This window comes from Limulus polyphemus, unplaced genomic scaffold, assembly GCF_000517525.1.
Source record: "Limulus polyphemus unplaced genomic scaffold, Limulus_polyphemus-2.1.2 Scaffold93, whole genome shotgun sequence".
Taxonomy (NCBI): Eukaryota; Metazoa; Arthropoda; class Merostomata; order Xiphosura; family Limulidae; genus Limulus; species Limulus polyphemus.
Genome location: NW_013665703.1, coordinates 429729 through 446994, shown reverse-complemented (window position 1 = coordinate 446994; position 17266 = coordinate 429729). Strand labels below are relative to the sequence as shown.

At 33.3% G+C, this 17266-nt stretch overlaps 1 protein-coding gene across 5 annotated transcripts in view; it reads right to left on the bottom strand.

The window, feature by feature from the left end:
* LOC106468978 (leucine zipper putative tumor suppressor 2 homolog) overlaps window positions 1-17266 on the bottom strand; it is a 62750-nt gene that overhangs the window by 40496 nt on the left and 4988 nt on the right. Inside the window, exon 2 of one of the 5 annotated variants that reach the window (XM_022398166.1) lies at window positions 12849-13129. The exons of 1 other annotated variant lie outside the window; for it this stretch is intronic. The gene's annotated coding sequence lies outside the window, so the exon portion shown is untranslated. The remainder of the gene's footprint in view (window positions 1-12848; window positions 13130-17266) is intronic. 3 more of the 5 variants (XM_022398175.1, XM_022398169.1, XM_022398182.1) reach the window with 3 other exon arrangements.

Sequence of the window (17266 nt, the reverse complement as noted above, 5' to 3'; positions counted from 1 at the left end):
GCAAATATTGATGATATCTCAAAAGCTAAACGCCAGTTTCACAAATATCACTAACATTTTTTGCTGCTTAGTTTGTGATATTCGGATATGTGCGCACTGGGTGTGATATAACTATTTTATTGCTAACGTCGCCTTCTTTGATAACTTTTTAGTAAATAAATATGTTTGTTGTTTTTATTTTTTGTGTATTCACTGTATTGTATTGAACAAAATAGTTATGCGGCCCGCGCTCGTCATTCTCTCAGTTATCTGGCCCGCTGTGAAAAACGTTTGGTGACCCCTGACTTAGAAGATGCAGTTCTGGGACACCTATACGGTGTAATCCATCGAAGTTGTAATCTTTATAGCGTAGCAAACTTAAATCAGTTCATATCAAAGGGTAGCAAAACTTACAAGAGTTATTAATAGTACCCTCGGTGAGCTATATTTTTTCTACTGGTGATATTGAAATCTCCATAAAAACGATACATGGAAAAAGATGTCAAGGTATATGATTGTGTTTTCAGCTTTCATAGCAAATACTGTTTGTTTGTTTGCTATTGGTCTATCCATGTTTTGTATATCGTTGGTACCGAAACACGATGTCTAGGGTTTTAAGCCCTAAGACTTACCACAGAGCCATTGGAGGGGGTGGGGAGAGGCTAATAGCATTTAAATAAAGTGAACATTAAAACTTTTTTCTGTCACTACATAGATGGTTTACAGTTACACGTAAATAAATATTCAATTTAACCTTCTCACATTAAAAGAAATAACGCTTAATATTTATTCAAGTAAGCGTAAAATTGAGCTGTATCTATACAAATATTTACACAGTATCGGGACACGTATACTGTTGGTCTGTGTCCCGTATTTGCCATTTCAGTTATCACAAGAAAGTGTGTTTCCATCTTTCTCTCTTTTTTTTTTTTTTTGAAGGCTGGTGGATAATAAACACCAATACAATTGCAAAAATTAACCATTTTCTCATGTAATATATGAGAATGACTTTGAATACACTTAATATTTCAAGAATTTTCAATAAGTTTTGTTATATCGATGTTGTCGATTGTTGCATTTATTGACCCTACTACTGTAGGCGAAGATTACAAGTACCCGTCATATATTCAGATTAAAACCACCTTTCACAAAACAAACATATACTATCTTTCACGAGTGTAGGTTACTAACATTATTTGCAGGCTTGGGTTAATGTTTCTGTTGACAGATACAAGTTTTACTCTCTTTTAGGGGTGATTTGTAATATTCAACGTTCAAAAATATTATGGCACAAGAAAATGTGAAGGATGTCACATATGCTACATTTTGTGAACTTAACCCTTTCCTCACTCTTCAAAAACAATGTGTATTGTAAATGAAAATGGGTATAAGAATACTGAAAACCCTACCTTAGGCAATATTTTATGGACAGAATAGCAAAAGTAGATTTGTAAACGTTATTTTTTTTGCAGATTATTTATATAAACTACCATGTTTACACGAAATTACACAAATCATATATTTACAGCATTTATTACTTGAATTTTACAATATTTAAAACTTGACATTTTAGGATATTCAACAAACTGCAAACCAATAATTACATATTTGACGTATGTTAAGAAATTGTAGACTAAGTTTGCATCTATTAGCTAATTCTACGTTTGAGTTGAATCATTTATGATAAATAGGAAGTTGATAGACTTCAATTCGAGATTTCAGCCTCGAGCATATTTTCTCGTGTAGATTTATGACAAAGTTAAATTATATACCGAAAAGGCAAATTCCTTTTCCAGTCTTTCAGCTTCATATATAGAATCACTAAAAGTAATCAACATGGTTGGACTTGATAGATAGGTATAGTGAAAGATTACCCAATAAATTATATTCGCTCTCTAAAACTGTCAATAAACAAGAGAATTACATTTTCGACACTTAATAATACCACCTTTCAACGTCAGCCTAAAATAACTTATTCAGTGAAATACAGCCTGAATTATAACCATTTAATTTACAGCCTTCTGAATATTAACTGCCCTTTCTTAGATAATGAGGATCACCTGTTCTTCGAAAACTCGTTTAACTTGAATGGCATTGTACGACAGACCTTTTATCCTTGGAAAGAAAAGCAGATGTAAAAAGAGATAACTGCAAAACGATGTAAACCTTCAACTAAACAGTATCTCTTTGTATTAATTCTCAATTGTTTATTCAATTATTCTACTGATAATGAAGAGGAAATTAATAATTTTGATAATATATTGTTTTTAAAAATCAAGGACTGGGGTTCACACTTAAGGATCACATATCAAGTGCTTTTATTATCATTATTGCTATTCTATAAGTGCAATTCAAATTGCTTTTTTAATACACCATATTTACTTCTGCTTTGTGTTGTTAAATTTGAGAAATATCCTGATTTCAATTTTCTTGTTTATTTCAAATTTTCAAAATACAATGTTTTACTCTTCACAATATGTATAATAAGAAAATACTTGGCGCCTCGAAGGAGGACATTCTACTCAAATAGAATTAGTTGGTTGTTTTAACACGAAGTCACAAAAACCATCTGCATGTCCACCAAGAGGAACTGAAGCTCAGATTTTAACATTGTAAGTCCGTAGACCCACCGGGGGACTACTCAAGTAGGTAAGTTTACAAGATGAAAAATTACCCCTCCCCAAAATGATTCAAAAATGACAATCAAGATTAAATTCCTCTCAGATTCACCTATCTAAAAACACAATGTCCTACTTCAGGTTAATGTAATCAACTGTTCTTATAATAAAGGCAGTATTGAGAAAAATACTAGGAAGTAACCAAGTAGCAGATACTTCTGTCTCTCTCTCTCTCCGTTCGTAAGAACTACGTACGGAATGGAAAATTGGAGACATTTATTAAAATCATTTTCGTGAGACTTAAATACAAACGTTGGTGGTACACACACACACACATTCATACTATAGTTCCACCAATTAAACGTCATCACACAGCCATGTGGACAAGTGGCAAAAACAATAACGACGCAAAGCTTTCTCGACAAAATTAATTACACGAATTTCAACTACTGCTAATGAGCCTCTTTGTTAATTATCGCAAAAACAATAATGACCCAAAGTTTTCTCGACGATTGATGACGTGAATTAAACTATTGTTATCGACTCTCATTGTTAGTTATCTTTTTCGTGTTTCTACAATAGTAACAGTGTCCGCAACTCCTTAAAATAGACGACTTCATGACATTTACTAAAGAGATAACTCCAGTAATGAAACAATGTAACTGGATGAATTGAAGTCATTTACAACTAGCCAAATCCTACACCTTTCACCAAAATTTGTTATTTAAATGAATTTGAATATCAAAATGATTTAGAATCAAACTATTTTAATCATAGAAAGTTATGATTCTGCGCTATTAGTTTTACGATAATGGTAAAGCTTTGTTTGTGTAGATGTCTTCCATAGAACTTTAACGGCACTTGATAAACAAACAGTGTCATTAAGGTTTGTTCTGTTTTTTACTTCCGGTTGCTCAAACTTTCAAATGTCCAGCTTTTATATTATGCTATGAAAAATTATAACATTCTGATTTTAAAACCATAAAGTACATGCACTTCAGAGTCCGATTATTGTGACATAATCTGGCGTTGATGCTCATATTGTGGGATGCTGTTGTTAGTTTATAAATCACTTTGGCTAGTTTTGATGTCCAGAAAACCTATATTAACCAAATCTGATTCCATACTCCAGAAATGTAATATTTACTAATTCTAGTTTCATACCCTGAAAATGCTGTATCAACGAATTCTAATTTCACATAACAGAAATCTGCGTTGGCCGATTCGAATTTCATACCCTGAAAATGCTGTATCAACAAATTCTAATTTCACATAACAGAAATCTGCGTTGGCTGATTCGAATTTCATACCCCGAAAATGCTATCATATTTTAAGAAAAACTTTCAAATAAATCTCCAATTTATTGTTATTCGCTCCGTTGAAAACAAGCAACTCAGTAACAAAATAGCCCCTCAATGGCTCAGCGGTAAGTCTGTAGGCTTATAACACTAAAACCGGGTGGTTTCTATACCCGTGATGGGCACAGCACAGATATCCCATTGTGTAGTTTAGCGCTTAACAGCAAACAAACAAAACAGTATCAAAATAAGTTACTATGGGTTTGAACGAAATGTGAATCAGATATTAACGCAATATCGTATTTAAGGTTTTCGTTAAAGCTTTGGTGAATAGTGAATTTATTTAGTTATCACTATTTAGTTGCACTGGAATTTCCAGAATTTTCAAATCGGAATTATTATTATGATTTGAATCAACAAAAGAAAACATTTGACACAAAATAAAATTATTTTTGGGTAAGTTTAAAAATATAGTGCTACAGGCAAGAGATATGCCCTAAGAAATACCAAAAGTACCATGCATGGCCATACTTGTCAACAGAAATACACGTGAATGAAGCATAATCTACAATTGTCTTGTAAAGGTGTTGTTGTATTGTCCTATAACAATTAATTTGCAATTAGGATTTTCGAACAATTGTCTATTCTTCAGCTGATAGTCCTTCAAAGTTTTAACAAAAGAAAATTGGCGTTTAATTACACTAAGAAGTTTGTATTCTTATAAAATGCGGCTTTGCATATTGAGGTCAAAAAAAAAGAAGAACAGTTTGTGTCAGAAGCAACTTTAAGACAATGATGCAATATCGTAAATTTTCTACATTTATTTGTTAACAATTACAAAACAACAGTAACATTAAATGAACTGCACACTTCAAAGTATTGTTGTAAGCTATATTTTTAATGGTGTAATCTGTTGGCTAGAGGGCATAGATTTGTTTTGTTTGTTTGTTTCTAGTTAAGCACAAAGCTACACAATGGGCTATCTGTGCTGTGCCCATCACGGTTATCGAAACCCGGTTTCTAGCGTTATAAGTTTGCATATTTACTGCTGTGCCACTGGGAGTATATGGCGTAAAACGCTTAGAAAGTTCTAAGGATATGGCGTAAAGGTTCTCTAGTATATTCGAAGTAAAATTATAAATATAAAATGTAGAGAGTAATTTTTAAGAAAGAGAGTAAAGCAGTCAATGTGTTAGCTTTCGCGGTTACAAATAACTTGATAAATTTTACGTTAGTTTATATCATTTGTAACATAGGCCTACAGCAACTTACGGCAGTGTTCAAGTTTGTATAAACGTTAAAGGAGGAAATAAAGTATGTTAGTATAATAATGCGGACTGGAAGTTGAATTTTCTTCACCAGGTAACCTAAACAAATCCGTCAACGAAAGAAGGACGTTACAACAGTACTGTCTATGAAGCTTATTGTAATATAAAAATATACCAGGTTTCAGTGTTCTTTGGTTTAGGAATGTTGCTTTTTCGCTTTAAGATAATTAGTTTGGAAAAAAAATATTTTACACATATTGGATATATACCGACAACAGGCTATCCGGTTACTACTAGAGTTAATATTTTGAACTGAGTTTTTGAGTGACGCGCTAATCCACCACAGAGTTATTTATTTCATTTTGGTTGTTAATCTTGATAAAGACAAAAATATTGAGATTTCTATAAATACTTGTTGTTTTATTTAAAAGATTAATTCGATTTCAGATACATCATTATAGCTATAAATGTACTATTTCGTGTTAAAACAAACTACATTTCGAGGTTCTCCCTCCCGCACTTTCAAATGTATTAAATTTTACTCTTGTAAGCACTTGGTCCTTTTATTACAACTTCTGCAGGAATGAGAAAGCTCAGAAAAAATTATGTCGAAAAAAGTTCTCATTTATTATTGCCTAATTTACCTGTGTCCACACGTTCCCTGATCACTAGATACGTTAAGTTTTACATGAAATATGAGAAATAGTAATTAAAAAGAAGCATAGGTAAAGGCACAAAGCGACAAGCTATTAATAGATTGCATGTTAGTTGTTAATCAGAGAGTTGCACATTGATCTAGCTGCGCTGTGCCCACCGCAGGAACTGAACACCGAATTTTAGTGCTGCAAACTCTCAAATTCCCGCTATTATACCGTGGGATCATTATTAAAAGAAGAAAAAGAACCATGTGTATGTTTACACTATTAATAGCATGAGTAGGTCTTTTTTTTTTTACTCACTCCACCTATGTTCTACTAACTTAGCTATGAATGAGCTTCATCACGGACAGATTTCATTTATTTCTCCTTGATGTCTTGAGCGTCGATAAGTTTTGGTATTAAATTGTTGTATAAAACTAGGTAAATTATCTATAGGAACTGAAACTGAGTGAAACTCCAGTACGTGATGCTTTAACCTGATGTTTTAGTCATCGAAGCTACTAAATCTTTCATGTCTCTATCATCAGCTTTATTTCTGTATTCTAATCGACCTCTGTAAATGAACATAAACTAAGCTAAGAATGTAAGAAACGGCATACAGATTTCTTGTGCAATTCGTAAATTTTTGGAAGAAGTTTGTTTGTTTGTTCGTTCGTTTTTGAATTTCGCGCAAAGCTACATGAGGGCTATCTGCGCTAGCCGTCCCTAATTTAGCAGTGTAAGACTAGAGAGAAGGCAGCTAGTCATCACCACTTACCGCCAACTCTTGGGCTACTCTTTTACCAACGAGTAGTGGGACTGACCGTCACATTATAATGCCCCACGGCTGAAAGGGCGAGCATGTTTGGTGTGACGAGGATTCGAACCCGCGACCAGCAGACTGCGAGTCGAGCTCCCTAACCACCTGGCCATGCGGGCCTTGGAAGAAGTAAACACCAAAATACAATCATGCTAGGAATTACAAGTAATTCTATAGTTTAATTTTTAGAAAGCCAATTAGTAGTTCTCTAATGAAAACTAAGCGTTGGTATTTTTACGTCTGTGTAACTTTACGTTTTTGGGTTTTAGTGATATGCCATAAGCATAATACGAAACGTTTAGAAAAAGAGTGGTCATAAAAAATCTCAGGTCACCAATTTGTATTTCAAATTGTATTCTAACGTTTATTTTAGCATAAAACATTACTGGAGTGTTATTCAAATTAACACAGTAAAGGCATTTTTAGTTTAATTTCATCCAAGAAAATTCAACTGGTTCTTTCCCAAGGCCTATGACGTCAGTCGAATTCGGTATTGACGCTTGTGTCGTTCAAAACCGTTCAGTATGTCCGAAACGACATTTTCATTAAACCTGGGCGTAACCTGTCCAGTTTGATGCAACAAGAGATAACAAAACAAGGCAGAGAAAGGTTCGGTGGCCTTGCCTTCAGAAAGAGAATAATATTTCATACAAGGAGATAAAAATAAACCTACCTTGCCTGTCATGTAAAGACCTAGAGAAATCAAACTAGAAGTCTAAATCAAGATAGGGAAACAAACTTCAAGTGATGTTGTCCTGTATTGGGCATGAAGACTAGCACTATGCAAAATAGACGTGACCTTGCCAAGTACAAACTGAATCTTTGCCAACTGTTTAATCAATCGGTAATCTTGTCTGTATGCTTTGATGGAGAGGGAGAGAGTTTGAATTGAAAAAGTGCTATGGTAGAATAAACGACGTCATACTATTTAAGAAACTCGTTACATAAACAACTTCGAACCGCCAAGAATTGCATGGGAGGTATTTGCAATTATTATAACTTCCACCACCCCCCATATGAGAAATCACGTTTTCGCTTTTTCCTTGTTTTTTTAAGTAAATTTCTTAACTTCATAATTCCAAACATGAAGTTTTTTTTTGCATATCTTAGAAGAATCTCATCCACCTCACTTACTGCGTTCTTACTTTCTAGCTTAATATTACAAGATAAGAAAAGAGTGACATCCGGTAAACGTAAGAGATGCTACTTATTTCAATCACGATTCCACCAGTAAAAAAAAAAAAAAAGCCCAACCAGTACTCCTACAGTCTTAGCTGTTTCGACCATTACTCCATCGCTGAAAAAAAATGAATAGCACAGCCAGTGATAGACACTTTAATCAACAGCACCACACTCTAGTACATATTCTGAGCTCATTTATTTTACTCTATGCACAGAGCATCCTATTCGCTTTAATGATCAAGTCACTTTTATCCTTTCTTCACATCCTAATCATCTGCATTACTGCCCTTTCGAAATGATTGGCATCTTGAATTCTTGCCTCTGATTTCTTTAAGAAAATCCCTTTCAGTTCTCAAGCTGTGACTTTAAAATTTGCTTGCGAGTATTCCTACAACTTTAGTGTCCTTTCCAACTTAGATTTAAAACAGTAAATGATACATTTTTCTTGTTTCTTTCTCCCCTTCTAAAACAAAAACTAATTAATGTTATATTATTATTTTAAATGAAACTATACTTGTACTTAACGTTAACTGTAATCTTAATTTTCTTGTTGTGATAAGAACATATCATTCTCACTGCATTGTTAATTCTTTATACTTGTCCTTGAAGCACTAACATTAACTATCTTAATTACGATCTAAGTGATAAATTCTGAACCACTGCTATTATTAATATCTAAAATGTAGGTTTCAACGTTCCAATATTTTATCAAGCTATTTTGAAGGCCCGAACCTGGCTTAGTAGCTAGTATATCGGACTAGAGATCCAAGGATTACGGGTTCGAAACGTCGTTCTACCAAAATGCTTCACACTTTCTGGTGTTGGTGCATTATAAAATGACAGCAAGTCCCGCTATTCGATTAAGGGTAGCGAATTCAGGAGGCGAGTGCTTCCAACTGGTTGCCTTCTCTGCGTTGCGCAGTTCAAAATTAAGGACGACTATCCCAGACCACAAACGTCTCTGACCTGACCGTTTAACCCTTATGTGCATAAGGTGTCGTTCAGGTGAACGAACAAGCAAATAGTTTGAATTTAAACTTGCTTTCATAAAATTAGAAATATTGATTCCGGTGAGGATGATATAATCAATACAATATTAGATCAATATTAAAAAAAAACTTTTCTCTTCCACTTGTATGTTTCCACTCTATTTCAGTCCAATTCGCCACTTTACAGATTTTAGTGGCTTATTTTCCAAAAAAAAATTCTGTGAACTTTAGTTTTGTATTTTAAAGAAAACAAATTTCTTAAATGTGTCCAAAATTCTTCGTATAAAAGTAGATCAGGGGCTCTCGTACTTTTAGGACTTGGGTCCCCTTTCACGACCCTAATTTTCAGCTATCCAAAGAAGGTCAATTGAATACACTTATAAAATAACAAAGTTTAATACAATGGTCTATTTTAAACTAAAAATAATAAATATAAAACTATAATATAGCTTTAATGCTTACTTGCAAATCATTCGCGAACAGCCGTGGGGTCGCGACCCATAGTTTGAGAACACCTGAGAATAGCTGATCTTTTATATCAACTCACTGAATTCGCACTTAAGGGTTTTAGTATGGTCCTTTCTATTGATATACAGGAAGCTTTTGTTTATGCATTTCTGTGTGATTGATACTCATAACATCTTAAGAATATTCACTCTGACATTTGAAGGTTCGATTTGAAGGTTCGCAAAGGAAGCAGTTTACGTGTCTATTCTCCTCCATATTCAAAGCCAGTATTCTTAAAAGCTCTGCAAAGAGGCCACTGATTTAAACCTACATGTTGGCGATATTAATCTTCTTTATATCTACCAAAAATGTATAAGGCTTATTTTCTGAACCACTTCTTACGATGGACGGCACGTATAAGAGGCTTGGGAATGCTTAGTCTTCCCAAATGGGGGTGAATACAGATAGTTCATTTCTGACCGTTCGAGGTACAGCCCCCCCCCCCTGAACATCTATCGTGGGCAAACAAACAAAATGTCCCTTTCAGAGCATTTTCTTCGCCATATGTGACAGGATAACCTACATAAACAAGAGATACACGCGCCGATTATACTTACCATCACCTGGCTGATGCTAAAATTAAACTATTAATATTGAAATAAAAACTTAATATACCTGTATACATAAGCAATTATAAGCCTTGATAAAACCTAGGGGATCATGTTTCACCTGTTTACAAATTTTTCCTAAAGTTTATTTCCTCCATATCCACTTCACTTTATATTATTATTTTTCCCGTCTTCACAAGAGCTATTAAAAGTGTAGTCTTACATTCTGACAGCTGTCGCATCTTTAAGAAAAAGAAACAAAAGATAATTTTCCATCATAATCTCTAAAATGTATAATATCATTATGTGTGTCTGTATAACGCGATTAATCTCAATAAATGTTCGCTAGAATTTTTGAAAACATATCACTCACAGTATTGTGTTTCCAAGTCAGTAGCTTAGCGTTTGTTATAACTATTCTCCGTTTCCGTTAGAACATTTTTTTTCATAATCTTCGCTCGGGGTATTAGGTTGAATATTTTAGATGTCAGTGTGTGTATTCTGAACCCATTTTAGCATAAAAGTATAACCTATATACTCTTCTTGCTAGGCAACAAGACATAAAAGCCATTGTTCGAACGCATTGTTACCAAAACGCACTGGCTTTTTTTATATACAAGTTTTTATATGAGGAACCACTATTTTTTATGTGGTTTTTTGCTAGCTTGCTCCATTAAAAATATGCGCGCACGCACATGCGTGTCTGTCTCTCTGCGATCTATTTTTTTAATGTAAGGAATCACATTTTTCTATGTGGTTTTTCGCTAGTTTCACTCATTAAAAAGATGCGCATGTGCGCGCACGCACGTGGATGAGATAAATAATACCCAGGTGCACACCCTCAGACTCCACTTAGTATGGGTGCAAAATTTCAAGTTTCTAGGTTCTTTCCTCTTGGAGCTATGGCGGTCACACAAATGCGCGCATTGCGCACGTGCACACATGCGTGTCTGTCTGTGATGTCTATCTATAATAATAATAATAAAATGGCGTGTCTGTGGGTCCAAGAGCAAATAACCAAGAAACCTGAAATTTTGCACCCACACTAAGTGGACCATGAGAGTGTGCACTTTGGTATTATTACTTATCCACGTGCGTGCGCATCTTTTTTAATGAAGCAAGCTTGCGAAAAAACACACAGTAAAGTAGTGGTTTTTTATATTACAAATTATAGATATAAAATACAGACAAACATGCACGTTTAATGAGGCAATCTATCAAAAACCACATAGAAATAAGTGGTTCCTTGTATAATAGCTTCTAATATATAGAAAAGTTAGTGCGTTTTGGTAACAATGCGTTCCAACAATGGCTTTTATATCATGTTGCTTAGCAATAAAAGTATAATCCAATATTGTTCCTAAGAGACTATGTGCTGAAAGTATAAAATGAAATGCATAAACTACAAAATTGAAAAAAAAAATGTTTTTCAGAGGGAAGTTATCTTTATAAACAGGCCATATCCTGTAAAGGAGCAACAAAAATATACAGGTTATACTTTTATGCTAAAATGAGTTCAGAATACACTCTATGGCATAATCATCTAGAATAAATCAAACTAATAACCCGAGCGAAGCCGGGTACTTTCGCTAGTTTGTAATATAAGGAACCACTTCTTTTCTACGTGTTTTTCTATAGCTTACCTCATTAAAAAGATGTGCACTCGCATCCGCATACGCACGTGGATAATATGTAACAATACCCAGGTGCACACCCTCAGGGTCCACTTAGTATGTGTGCAAAATGTCAGGTTTCTAGGTTCTTTCCTCTTGGAGCTATGGCGATCAAACACACGCCCTTTTAATTTTATAGACTAGCGAAAGTATCCGGCTTCGCTTGGATTATTAGGTTGATAGTGTTTGTATTCTGAATCCATTTTAGCATAAAAGTATAACCTATATACTTTTCTTGCTAATAGCAACATGACATAAAAGCCATCTATATTCTACCCACAGCGGTTATCAAAACCCGATTTTTAGTGTTATAAGCCTTCAGACATACCGCTCAGCCACTACAGAAGCCCCACAAAAGACAAAGGAAAAATGACAAAATAAAGCTGCTAGTATAAAAATATTTATATAAACTTCCAATACAAAATTAAGTAAAATAAATATAAACAAATAGTGTTTTAATTATTAAATAGATGAAATAAATTTATATCCATATATATGTGTAAAAGATACACAAAGTATCTAAACAAACATGAACAAACTGTAAGAGGTATCGTAAATGATAAATTTAAAAACAAAAAAGGCCAGAAATAATATGATAAATCAACGTAACTCGTCCCCTCCCCCGGTGGCTCAGCGGTTAGTCTGAGGCTTTATGCCGCTAAAATCAGATTTTGATAACCACTGTAGGCAAAATGTTATAGTCCATTGTGTAGCTTTGTGCTTAACAACAAAAACTAACATGCTATGTACCCTAAGAGGTAGTTCATTAAATAGTAATGTTGCCATAAAGAACTTCGATGTCAATTTTTTTAATACAGATTATAAAAGTTACAATACAATATAGAAACTAAAACAAAAGTTAACATCAATTTATAGATTTAAGCAGTGTAAAAATGTAAGATCGAAATTCAGGAAATATTATGCAGAATATTAATAGGAATTAAAAAGGTTCTTTAGCAGTTAATATTAAAAGTGCATATTGTATTATCCAAGATTGATTTGAGTTATATTTTGAGATATTGGGCAACATATTACAATAACAGCTTTCTGATTGTGTTGAATAACATAGTCAATAATTGGAGTTCTCTTTCAAGACCGCGCTTCTGCTGTCGTTTGTTAAATAGTGGTTTCAGCCATTAGAGAATTCTTAACTTTAAAAGAAAATTACTCGTCTCAAAAAAAACAAAAAACAGTTTTACTCTACTTTTGGAATATATAATTCCGTAAGTACATACCAATGTGGGCTCTATCAAAAAAATTCTACACAAAGAGTCAGTATTAAAACCACATTTCACTGATGTTTTCCCTTATGTATCTTAATAACATACCTTAAAGTTGAGAAAACACCAGTCTTCTTAAGATCTTGTCATGAGAAAGTAAGTCTATTTTAGAAAGTTGGCCCTTCAAATCCTGGCGGCAACCCTTTTCTTCCAAGATCTCTCTTATTCATGGTAGGCTTTCATCCCCACCTCTGAGCTCAGTCGATCCAAGTATACACGTTTTCAGAGCGAGTCTTCAAGACCAGAGATTCTCCCAAACACCTTTGTTTTTTGTTTCTTCATTCACTTCTAACCTGATGAAAGGTTCAGCATAAGGCCTGAAACATCGTCTCAACACCAAAAACAAGACTTAGTATAGAATTAACCACAACCCAGCATATAACCGTATTAATTTAATTAAGTATATAAAAAGCCATCTTGAGTGAGCCCAAAGCTACAATATAAAATGATACATTAAACAAGGAAACAAAACTCGTATTCACCTACTTATAACGGTAATTATATAAAAATTACCCGTTAATACCGAAATGAAAATGGTATACCTCCAGAATGTTTTAATGGATTGCCATAATTTGAAATTATAAATCAAGACACTAATTTTTTTGTTTGTGGTTTGAAAAAGTGGCGTTGAATGGGCGTACATATATTATTGCGTTTCTGATGGGGTAGTTTTACCTGAGACTTTTAATGCTGACGTGGTATTGAGCACAGTTGTACAACCTTTGGCGGATGAAGTCTGATGCATAATAATGCTGGTGATTTAGGTACGCAATATAATATCGTTTGTGGCCATCCTGTATCGCATTAAAACGTCATTTCTGTAGCATAGAATATTCCACGCGTTATAAATCTTAACCAAAGAAGTGGGTGGCAATGATGCATTTTTATTGCTACCGCAATAAAATTATGAAATAGGTTTTACACAATTTCCGCTCTCTGTAAAAATTTGTCAACATCTTTTACAATATACACGTTTTCAGGAAGAATTAAAATATCCAAGGAAGATTAAAATACAATCTTCACTTCCCTCCGAATCTCCATCTGAATCTAAACGCATCACCAATAAAGGTTATATATATATATATATATATATATATATATATATATTTCCACCCTATTCTAATGGACCCCTGCCAATTTTTCATCAGAGATTTAACAAAACCAACAGAAAACGTTGATTAATTTACTGCCAGATCGAGAAGAGAACAAAGAACGCTCATCAAAATTTAGAACTGGTACTAGCATCTTCACGGGTGAAAGCGCTACTTCAAAATATTAGCCGGTTTAATCAGCAGTACAAAGACCTTTGTGCTCATTTTATTTATTCATTAAAATGTCCTACAATTTAAACATTATACAGTTACCTGTCAAGGACTATGTTTTATTTACTTCATAGGACAGTTTTACATTGCTTTTCTTCTTATATAAGCTAGGCCTTAATGATTAAACAAAATCTCTTCATTATGTATGTCGTATTCTTGTTTCGTTTTTGCCAGTTTTGTAAACTGAAATCCACAAACCGTGCTTTAACTTGTTTGTCTTATTTTACATTAAAGCATCTACTAAAAACAAACTGTGGGACACAAAGAACAGCCACTGTATTTTAAAATACAGGTCAGGTGTTATCAAAGGAGCTATGTTAAAAAAGTCATATTCTAAGGGGTAAAAACTTTTTCTTCTTCTAAGGGGTAAAAAGGTTTTTCAGCTACAAATTTATGAAAGACTCCATATTAATATTCTATTCAGATAGATCTCAGAATAATTTTTATACGTATTTTAATGTTTTAAAGTATAAATAAAGCTTCCTTAAATTGATGGACAACTTACGATGTTGTCTCATATGAAGAATCGTACATCGTTAATCCTTATAGACCTAGCTCCCTTTACAAACCTTATTTTCTTAACTTCATGAAAACATTTTAAGGACTCGTATCATGATCAAACTATTTCATATAAGGTGATTTGCTATAACTATTGACTATTTGATCAGTTTAGTTTGAGATGTCAAATGTTAAGATGCAGCTGGAGATTGTCATGGAGAATTGTTTGAGAATTTAGTGTGCATTTATAGTTTTTGTGTAACTAAATTCTCTATATAAGATGCATAGCAATGGACAAGTATTTGCCTAGACTAAGAAACCACCCCAAAAAGCGCGTATAAAATTTTACTACTAGAAAAGCAGCCTTTTTAAATACAACACATCTCTTTAAATAAACCTTCGTATCATTTAAAGTAATTGTTCTTCGCGCGTGTAAAATATAACTTAATGCTATGTATATTGATTTTTTTACTATTTCATTTCATACATAATATAGTGGTTGGCTCCCTAAGGACATTGATTGTATAGAATACAAAGTATTGAGTACCTACACATGTTACAGACATCTAATCTTAATCTATTATTGGTTCGTAATTCCTGTTTAACCCTGTACTGAAGCTTTTTAAAGGAACATCGGATATGTGTAAGAAAGCTGACTGCAAGGGGTAATGATAACATCCTTTACACTAGAATCATGATGTTTTTTAGCTTATGTAAAGTATAGAAGAAACAAATCGACTTTTCAATACCACTACGACCTTCGCAGTACCTTATTTAGTATTCTACACTATACTAAGATGGTAGTGTAGATACACTATACTAAGATGGTTTTGTTGTAGGCTGGCAAGAGAATAATAATAAGAAGAATTACAAATGGACCGTTTTGAGAGGATTTTCTTTTCCTTGTAAGTCTAAATTGCGTGCTTTTTTTGTGCATTTTCATATGTGTACAGCCTTAGCAGTCAACAGTAAAGATTTTAGAGTGTTGTTTGAAATGAACCTTTACTGTTTAAAATGCTTTTTGCCCGAATGTTCAATTGGGGTTTTGTGCAACTCCTTGCGATCCCTATTATGAACCACTATCGCGGTTCATGATAATATGTAACACTTCGGCTATGTAAATTCGGAAATGAGCTTGTTATGTATGTATTATTTCGAAACAACTAAATTTTTTGTAAAGATGCAAAGTACAATTAAAAATAAAAGGAATATATTAAAGCCGTTTTTCTGAAAGTATAAATACACAACTACAAATGTATTTAGTTCATACAATAAAATTAAGTTGCAAATTAAAGAGTAAGTATGATTACTTTTATCTTGGTGAGAGAATTATTTAAAGAAGTAGTTTCCAGACAGCGTTTAGATCATATATCAGATTTTGTTCCTTTCAAACCTTACACTGAGAAACAAGAACTTAGTAATCAGGATAAAATATGGGCACTACGTCGAGGTACAAGTATAGCTAATCTGTGAATGATAAAATATTATTAACGTTTTGCCCAAATGTAGTGCATCAAACGTAACTGTAAAGATTTTGGCCTTCATTCACAGAATCGTTCTCTAATACAACTATTTAGCATTAAAAATATTTCTATCATGTTAATGCTGTTCCTTGTTCCGTAAATGTGATACAAAATTTAAATATTCATCAACTGAGCTAGATTCATTCTACATTACCAAACAATGCTACACTTCTAAAATAGTGAAGAATACATGAAGAATACTAACAGATAATGCTATATAACTGAAAATCCCAAAACAACACTACAGAAATAAAACATTCATAAACAATGCTACAAAATTAAATCTCTAATAACCACGTTTTACAACTAATGCATTAACAAGCAATGCTAAATAATTTAAACTCTATTAAGCGATACTACGCAAATGAAACAATACCAGCAAATTGTTTTAACACTATATCACACAGCCTAACATAAAAGCACGTTGAAGCGTCACAACGGGACTTAACATAATCTTATCATTTACCCCATTCCGGATAAATTTAGTTAATTTTATCTCACCAATAGTTTGAACGTTATACACATAACAATGTCGATAAGTTTGTTAGAAGGATTCACTGATTTGTAGTATTTTACCGGTAACATAGGATATTTATCAAACTATAACGCTAGATTAACATAGAATTTTATAAATAAAAAAATGAAAGAATCAGTTTAAGCTATAGTGGAATGATCGATACGTTTACAGATATTTAGTTTACAGATATTTAAGGTTACTGATCTAGTGTTCTATCCATGAGTTACAGTTTACATTTGGAGATCGTGTTATGAGTACGACTTTTAGAAGAATGATTTATTTCGGTATGAAAACAAATGAACCTGAAAGTAGGGTTGCTTTGGAATGTAATTACATGGAAATATACAACATTCTTTAATACTTAATATTATAGAAATATTAGCATTTTCTTCTATAGAATTGTTGAACTTACTGCAAACATAATTATAATTTTAATCAATTGAATCTGGTGGGTCAAAGAATTCCAGTCGAAACCTTAATAAATAACAATAGTGACATCAGTGGTATTTTTTTTTTATTCCTGTAAACTCCCAGTGGAGCATAGGGCCGCAACAACACCTCGCCAACGGAAGGTGTTGTTGCAGTTTCTTGTAGCAGGTTGGTTTT